The sequence below is a fragment of the Bos grunniens genome, chromosome 13 (assembly GCF_055505025.1).
Source record: "Bos grunniens cultivar Pamir isolate PY7600 chromosome 13, Bosgru_T2T1.0, whole genome shotgun sequence".
Classification (NCBI taxonomy): Eukaryota; Metazoa; Chordata; class Mammalia; order Artiodactyla; family Bovidae; genus Bos; species Bos grunniens.
Window position 1 is genome coordinate 56,767,653 of NC_141177.1, and position 9,016 is coordinate 56,776,668.

Below are 9,016 nucleotides of genomic sequence, written 5' to 3' on the forward strand. Positions count from 1 at the left end.
CCTACCATGAAGTCGATCTGTTCAGTCTGGTGGATGCTCTCCAATGCCTCACATGAGTGTTCTGGCTTGGGAGGGATACAGGCTGTCCCTCCTTGCCCAGCCAGGTGTTCATGGAAACACACCAAGTAATAGCAACCGTGCCAGGATGCAGGTCAGCCAAAGGGAAGAGGGGGAAGTGTCAATTCTAGAATAGTTGAGCACAGCAATGTGGGAAGACCAGGCCTGACAGGGGTGCATACAGGAAAGGGCAGATTCATGAAGCTCTCATCTGAGGCTTCTTGCTTCTAAGGATCAGAATGCCTGGTGGAGCCGGGAGGGAGGAGGTGGCACTTGTCAAGGGGATGAGGACCAAAGAAAATCTGAGAGGTCACCTACATGATCCTGGAGTTTGAAAGGGATTATCAAGAACCTTGGGCTTGCCCCGTGACTCAGTGATAAAGAACCTACCTGCCGGTGCAGGACACTTGGGTTCAATCCCTGAGTCAGGAAGATCCCCAGAGAAGGAAATGGCAACCCACTCCAGTATTGTTGCCTGGGAAATCCTGTGGACAGAGGAGCCTGGCAGGCTACAGACCAGGGGGTTGCAAAGAGTTGGGTATAACTTAGCAATTAAACAACAACGTAGAGAACCTTGGTGCTCTGTGAACGAGAAGCAGCAGTGTGACGTAGGAATGTGATGGAATGTGGAATCAGAAGCTGTACTGTATCCAGATCCACAGCCCTTCAGCACATACGTGGAACTGCCCCATTTTGTAGGCCAGGAAACTGATGCCCAAAGTAGACTGGACTTGCCTAAAGCTGTACCGCCAGGAGCAGAGCTGGGCTTAAAGCCACAGAGCCTATGGTCACTCCTACTTCCCTAGGCCTTTTCTGGCTTCCCTGGTGTCAGTGTTAAGTCCCTAAGACCACCAACTGCCATGTGCATCCACTCCTGACATCAGCTTTCCCAGCTTCGTTCACCCAGCCCCAGAAGCCTACCAGAGCTCAAGTCTCCCATGGTTTGGCACTGACCCACAGAGGAAGAGACAAACACACAGCCTGAGAGCCTGCCAGGAGAGCTTTAGGAAGCCTTGTCTCTCGAGCCCCTGGCTAGCTTGGATCAGTCACCTGCTCTGTGTGGCCCAGACCCACAGTCACACAGTAACTGTCCAAGTTCACATTTTCCCAATTGCTACAAAGGCCCAAGGACACAGTTTGTATTCCACTTAGTGAGGAGCTGCAGTGACCAGGACTTCCAAGGTGATGCTAGTGGTAAAGAACCCATCTGCCAGTGCAGGAGACATGAGAGACAAGGGTTCAATCCTTGGGCCAGGAAGAGCCCCTGGAGGAGGGCATGGCAATCCACGCCAGTATTCTTGCCTGGGAAATTCCACGGACAGAGAAGCCTGGCAGGCTACAGTCCATAGGGTCGCACAGAGTCAGACACAATTGAAGCAACTTAGCATGAACACCGGAGAAGGCAATGGCACCCCACTCCAGTACTCTTGCCTGGAATATCCCATGGATGGAGGAGCCTGGTAGGCTGCAGTCCATGGGGTCTCGAAGAGTCAGACACGACTGAGTGACTTCACTTTCACTTTTCACTTTCATGCATTGGAGAAAGAAATGGCAACCCACTCCAGTGTTCTTGCCTGGAGAATCCCAGGGACGGGGCAGCCTGGTGGGCTGCCGTCTATGGGGTCGCACAGAGTCAGACACGACTGAAGTGACTTAGCTGTAGCAGCAGGAACACATGCAGTGACCAGGAGGAAAGATAAGGGGTCAGTGGATGATGGGGTCTCACTGGGGGATATGGTCCTGAAGTGGGGGAGAGGGCAGCTGCCCTGGTCAGAAGAGGACTGGGCCTCCAGGAGGAAGGCGAATAGCAGAGCCACTGGGCAGTGAAGAGCCAGGCCAGAGTAGGAAACATGGACTCTGGCTGAGCCCCATGGAGATCGCTGGAAGGAGCAGACAAATGGGGACAGGAGATGAACTCAGCTGATTTAAACTGCAGGCTCCAGGAGATGCCCCAGGAGGGTGGTGGTGCCTGAATGGAGTAGTCAAAGAAGGGTGGAATGATGGAGGACCTGCCAGGCAAGAGCAAAATCAGGGTAAATTTTAACTAAATGACCATGCTTGAATGACTTTCGAAGCCTTGGGGAGAATCATTGTTCACCAGTGACAAAGGTACCCATTTATTGTGCCTTATTTAATGCTCAGGTGAACCGTACTCTAATTTAAAGTAGAAGAACAATTTCCAACATTCATCCTCTAACCAATCTGTTTCTAATTAACTAAACCCTAGCAGTCGCTCTAATCCCTGCCTACATGCTAGAAGCTCTTGGGGTGCTTCTTATGAACACCCTGTGCCCCAGAAGCACTCCAGACCAATTGAACCAGAACTTCCGGGTGTACAACCTGGGAATTCAAGGTTTTCTCAAACTGCCCCAGGTGAATGATTCTCATGTTGTTGTTATTTAGTCACTCAGTCATGTCTGACTCTTTGTGATCCCATGGACTCTAGCCCACCAGGCTCCTCTGTCTATGGGGTTTCCCAGACCAGACTAGTGATCTGGTCTGGGAAACCATGCCCTCCTCCAGGAAATCTTCCTGACCCAAGGATCAAACCCACGTCTCCTGCATTGGCAAGCAGATTTTTTTTTTTTTTTTTTTTTTTACCACTGAGCCACCAGGGAAGCCCATGGGTAGGCAGAGTTGAAAGCCGGTGAATGCTATCAAAGGTGACATTAGGAAAGATCTAAAATGAAACAACAAAATATCAGTACAAATAGAAATTAGCAAATTGCTGTTGTCATCCAACTTGAATGAAGAGGTGATTTTTTTGTCACCTTGAGTAAATATTTGGGAGAGGACAAGGGTGCCCTCAAGTGGTCCAAGGGGAGAACTTCATGCTTTGTTGTTTGGAGGGAAAGCTCACTACACAGGGCTGTTTTGGATAACCCTGTCTTTTCTTTCACTTGTAAAGAAATGACAGAAAACTGGGTGCCCATGGAATGATTCTTTTAAACTAGAAATTATACGCAACCTATGAACGTAGTAGGACCCAATCATGTCAATATACTATTAGGAGAAGGTATTAAAATTATCGGCTTCCAAGGTGGTACAGTGGTAAAGAATCCACCTGCCAATGCAGGAGACACTGGAGATGTGGGTTCGATCCCTGGATTAGGAAGATCCCTTGGAGGAAGAAATAGCAACCCACTCCAGTATTCTTGCCTGGGAAATCCCATGGACAGAGGAGCCTAGCGGGGTACAGTCCATGGGTCACAAAAAGTCAAACACGACTGAGGACACGCACGCACACACAAATTATAAATATTGTTTTTCTTCAGTAAATGTTTATTTAGTGAAACGAACTCAGCTAGAAATGAAGCTTCATCCTGTGGTGACCTGATCTGGGTATGACTTTCCATGACCACGTGATCCATCTGTCACCTTGTAGTCCAGAGGCAGGTAGACTGGGATCCTGGATGTATGTCAATATGCGTATCTTTAAAAGGAAACTGGAACTTCCTCAGTGGTCCAGTGGGACTTCCTCAGGGGCCTTGTGGTTGAGACTCCAAGTTTCCAATGCGAGGGGTATAGGTGAAGTCCCTGGTCAGGGAACTAAGCTCCTGTATGCCATGGGGCATGGCCAAAAATAAACAATAAAATAAGGAATTTAAAAAATTTTTAAAAGGAACCTTGTACTGTCTTACCTGATGCTGCAACTATGCTCAAGCTTTAGAATTTTAGGATAATGCTTATTCAGTACAGAAATCTACTGTGTCCTCTGGTACCCTGAAAGAAGGAAGGGTCCTTGACCAAAGACCCCAAAAGTGAAACGATCTCACAAGTAAACTCTGAAGGTTTCCTGAGTCTACATAACAAGTATGATTTTAGATTTTAACTGTTACTTACACCTTATCCAGTTTCTATAAGAAAAAGCCTAAGCAGAGGCTCATAGATCAAACCTATGGATGGGATACAAATTTTGCATAATACCATTCAAGAGGATTCTTGACTATACTGATGGGAACCTAAAGAAGTTAATAATTCAATTTAATCTTTCTGGAAACTATCTCATAATGAACATTGTTTATGCCTGGTTTGCTTAAAGAAACTGCAGGAAGCAGCTGAAAGCCAGTGATGTGAAGACAGGTTAAGAACATGGGCCCAGACCCACTGCCTGGCTCCGCTTGTGTGAGGTTTTGACAAGTTACTCAGCCTCTGTCTGCCTCAGCTTCCCCTCTTTATAAAATGGGAAGAAGAATCGTGCTTACTTCATAGGGTCATAGGTCAATCCTTTTTCTGTTTTTTTTTTTTTTTTTTTCCTTCTTCTTCTCTTTCTTTAAATTGAGGTATAGTTGATGTACTGGCTTAGCCAAAAAGTTCATTCAGGCTTTTCTGTAAGACATTATGGAAAAATCTGAACGAACATTTTGGCCAACCCAAAACAGTCACTCTGCCCTTCTCACACGATTCTTCTGAGAAACAAATGACAGGATCGAGAGAAAAAGAGTATTATATTTTAAAATCTGTATTTATAAAACAAAAGAAAAATCAAGATATAAACTCTCCAATGAGATGCTTGTGACTTCCACTGTACTCATAAGGGTTAAGTGTCAGTGCTTTAACCCACTCAGAGACAGAATTTTCTATAATTTTTTTTTTTAATTTTATGCTGTTCTAAAAGTCCATTCATTCAGCACATGTCTGCTGAGCACCTACTGTGCAGAGAACTGGAGCTTACATCTGAGCATCTCTGTGACCCTCCATGCCATGGGAAAGGATTCAAAGCACCAGGTTCAGCTGCAGACGTTTTCTTCACGTGAAACTCACCGGAGAAAATGAATTCCTGATGGAGCTCAACAGCAAGAAGAATAAAGAAGCAAGAGAAAACAGAGAAGAAAGTTTACAAGACGAAAAGATCGGATGAAGGAAAAAGTGTCTAATCAGAGGTGCAACAAAATGTGGCAAGTTCCATCAGCAATGTTACCGCCATACCCAGTCTCCACACTGGAGACTTGTAGTTCCATACCCTGGAAAACCTTACCCTTCCTAACTTTTATACTGGAAAGTTGGATTTCACATGAAGGAAATGACTAAGTCTAAAATACTCTAGGTTTAAAATGACTCACATACTCTTCAGATTAACAGAACCCAACACTGTATTATGATTTGTATATTTGCACTCCAAAATCCTCAGAGGATTTAGCAGTCTGAGACCAAAGATTGGATTTTTCCAAATCACACAGAAGCTTTTAAATCCAAGTTTAGTCTAATTAAAGGATGAATGTGGTGAATTCCATGACTTTTCAGCACAATCGTGTTGTGCCAGCTCAAGAAGGATTAATGCAAGACTAACACAGAGGTTTCCAAGTTCAATAAAGCGAGGGTGGGTCTGTGGAAAGTTGGTAACTCTTTTCCAGGTCCCTAAAGTTACTGATTTAGTTTTACTGTAAGCTGTTCATTAACTTGGGTGAGAAGTGTCAAGTTAACAACAAAAGGTGTTAATTCCATTTGGATTATCAGCAGTGTGACTTTCCAGCACAGTCAAGATTCTGACACAACTGGGTGCCATTCTACCTCCGGTTCTATTTTGCCTCCCAATCTCCAGTAACATTCCACATTGGACCAGGACCCATCCGGAGGCACCCTGCTGGGCTGGGGGGGGCAAACACCCATTTGAGAAGTAGACGAAGTGTGTCTTTGGGGGCCCTCCACCCTTGTTCTGTCTCCCTGTCTGGTGATGCCCATATATCCTTCTCTGGTTCCAAATTCTATTCTGCATCCTTTGATTTACATTGAACTTCCTTTTTAGTTTTCTCCAACCAAATCCAATAAGACTCCAAGAATACAGAACAGGGTCCATGCCCCATTCAAATCAGAATTTCTGGGAGGCATTAAAAATATATAATATAGAAAATATGCTTTCTGATCCAACTAAATAACAGCTTCTTAGGAAACATTAGTATTAGAAATACATGCAGCGGAGACTTCCCTGGTGGACCCAAGGTTAAGAATCTGTCTTGCAATGCAAGGGACTTGGGTTCAATTCTTGGTCCCAATAGATTCCACATGCTTTGGAGCAGTGAAGCTCTTGTGCCGAAACTGCTGGGTCCACACACCACAACTAGAGATCCCGAACAGCACAGGAAGATCCAGCCATAAAAAAAAATATTTTAAAAAATTGAAATACATGACGCCTTATTAGCAAGGTCCAGTGGGGAGATACACCAGGTCAGAGCCTTCCAACCCCCTGCCCCAAAGGAGACCACATACACTCCCTTACCTCAGGCTGACATCAGGGGTGTGTGGCTCCCTGTTGGCCCTGTTTAGACATGTGGAGTTACCAACAGTTGAGCTAGACCTTAAGACCTCTTTGATCCCTCCCCTACGCAAACACAAGGCACCATTCCTCCACTTTCCCAGATGTTCAAGGCCACCAGGCTTCATCCACATCCTGTTCCCATGTGCTGTTACCCAGCCTCACAATGATGGAGTCTTAAACTCTGCCTCTGGGCCTCCATCGTGCTGCTTGCCCTGAGCTCCTCAACCCAGGTCTTTCCTTCCCGGGCTCCCTCCTCTGTTCCTTGGTGCCTCAGACACAAAACTGGTCTTTGTGACTCCAGTCTTTCCTCCTTTGCTCCCTCTTCTCACTTGGGTGCTGCTGCTGCTGCTAAGTTGCTTCAGTCGTGTCTGACTCTGTGTGACCCCATAGACGGCAGCCCACCAGGCTTCCCCGTCCCTGGGATTCTCCAGGCAAGAACACTGGAGTGGGTTGCCATTTCCTTCTCCAATGCATGAAAGTGAAAAGTGAAAGTGAAGTCGCTCAGTCGTGTCCAACTCTTAGCGACCCTGTGGACTGCAGCCCACCAGGCTCCTCCATCCATGGGATTTTCCAGGCAAGAGTACTGGAGTGGGGTGCCATTGCCTTCTCCATCTCACTTGGGTACCAATCACTTTTTTCCTACACTCCCAAGAAGTCTGCCCCTCTCCCAATCTTATCTTCCTCTTCCACCCCTCCTCCTCTTCTTACCACAATCATGGATCTGTCATGATCACCAAAGTGTAATTGTGGATACCATGTGATACAGAGAGTGGTTTCTTCCAAGGCATTGGGACTTTCAAATGTATCTATGCTTGGATTCTTAGTTCAAGAGCTGAATCTTGATGGGTAATTTCAAACATCAGTCATGGATAGGTCCTACTCAACTAGAAAAAAATTCCAGGAGTTATAGAAGTATTCCACATCTCTGGGTTTTTTTTAAGTAGAAGTATACTTGATTTAGAATGTACAGCAAGACTCAGATATATAGAGATATATATACACACTCTTTTTCAGATTCTTTTTCACTGTAGGTTATTACAAGATATTGAATATAGTTCCCTGAGCTATAAAATGTGCATGTGTGTGTTAAGTTCCTTCAGTTGTGTCCGACTCTTTGGGACTTTATGGACTGTAGCCCACCAGGCTCCTCTGTCCATGGGATTATCCAGGCAAAATTACTGGAGAGGGTTGCCATGCCCTCCTCCAGGGAATCTTCCCAGCCCAGGGATCAAACTGTCATCTTTTACATCTCCTCCATTGGCAGGTGGGTTCTTTACTACTAGCACCACCTGGGAAGCTATACAGTAGGTCCTTGTTATTTATTTTATATATAGTAGTATGCACATCTCTGTTTTAAAGATTTGTTGGATTCACTTTATAAGAAGTGAATTGTAAATGTTTTTTTTAGTTTTTTAATCACTACTGAATGTTAAGCTGTGTAAGCAGACATGATTGAAGTTCCTTATACCCGGGGGCAGAGCAGTTGGACATCTGATAAAAGGGCCAATTGCTAATAGCCTGCTACATACCAGGTGGGAGAGGCACACAGAATGAGTTCGTCAAGCAGCTGAGAAATCCTCTTCTGAGTGAAAAATCAGTAGTTGGCAAAGGTGGTACCTCCATGACCATAAGCGTCCTCTCTGTTGCTGACCCAGAAAAGGAGTGATTAAGAAGCCTTGAGCTGGCCAAGAGTTGATTATGGTGTGAGGAAGGCTTTTCTCCCTAATGAGCCAAAATCTCACAAGAGGTGGTGGGGTGTGGAGAAAGAACACAGATTTTTGGAGTCAGATCTAAATTCCTAATCCAATTTCCTTCACTGTGTGACTCTGAGAAAGTTACCAGTGAGCCTCAGTTTTCTTAATCCATCCAATGGTACCCTCAGGGCTACTGAGAGGATCAAGTGACCTGACCTGCATCTTGACATGCAGTAGACAATCAATGCTCTGCTCCTGCAGCCACAGGGAACTGGCTGATCTCTTATATGCCTCCTTGGTTAGCTTCCTCCTGCCTTCCCTACAGCAGCTGTTTCAAACTGTCTCCAAACACATTTGCCCAAAGAAGCTCCCTGCCCTCCCGTGAGCATCATGTCAGCTCCTCTCTTTCCCCCTTGCCTCCAGTCTCCAAGGAGACGTCTCCCCTCTGCTCCCGATGATCCACTCACATGCGTTCTTTGTCTGATCCATCTATCAAGTCAAATAACTGTTCTGTTACCAATCCCCCCTTTATCTCATGTCTTCAAACCTCCCGCTCTGTACTGCTGTCATCCTATAGCTTAAAGTTTCTCCTAAAACTTCAGTTTAAAAATTGTTTATTGAACACCAAGGAGGTGTGGAGTTGCCTGAAGCAAATGGTAGAGTGTGGGCACAAATATCCAAGGATTTGATAGCAGTTCTGTGTTGTTTATTCCCAAACCTATCTCCTGCCAAACCCCTCTCTGAGTTCCTATCCAGTAAATCGAACTTCCGGCTGGGGATCTCCTCCTAAATGCTTCGACTCAGCCTCAGCAGTTCCAAAGCAGAAACCATCAGCATCCATATTCCACTAAGGTTTCCTCTTTGGTGAAAGTTACAAAGAGATGGGAATACCAGACCATCTTACCTGCCTCCTGAGAAGCCTGTTTTCAGGTCAAGAAGCAACAGTTAGAACTGGACATGGAATAACAGACTGCTTCCACATTGGGAAAGGAGTACGTCAAGGCTATAT

General features: G+C 45.6%; 1 long non-coding RNA gene across 2 annotated transcripts; it reads right to left on the reverse strand.

Moving 5' to 3' along the window:
* Nucleotides 1-3,029: 3,029 nt before the first annotated feature.
* On the reverse strand, nt 3,030-8,737 carry LOC147361039 (uncharacterized). Of its 2 annotated transcripts, none has more exons than XR_015140051.1 (3): nt 7,843-8,737; nt 4,733-4,837; nt 3,030-3,614 (listed from the first exon to the last, which is right to left on the reverse strand). It is a non-coding gene; the product is annotated as an uncharacterized LOC147361039 (long non-coding RNA). The 2 variants fall into 2 exon arrangements; XR_015140050.1 differs by having other exon boundaries at nt 4,733-4,846.
* Nucleotides 8,738-9,016: the final 279 nt, after the last annotated feature.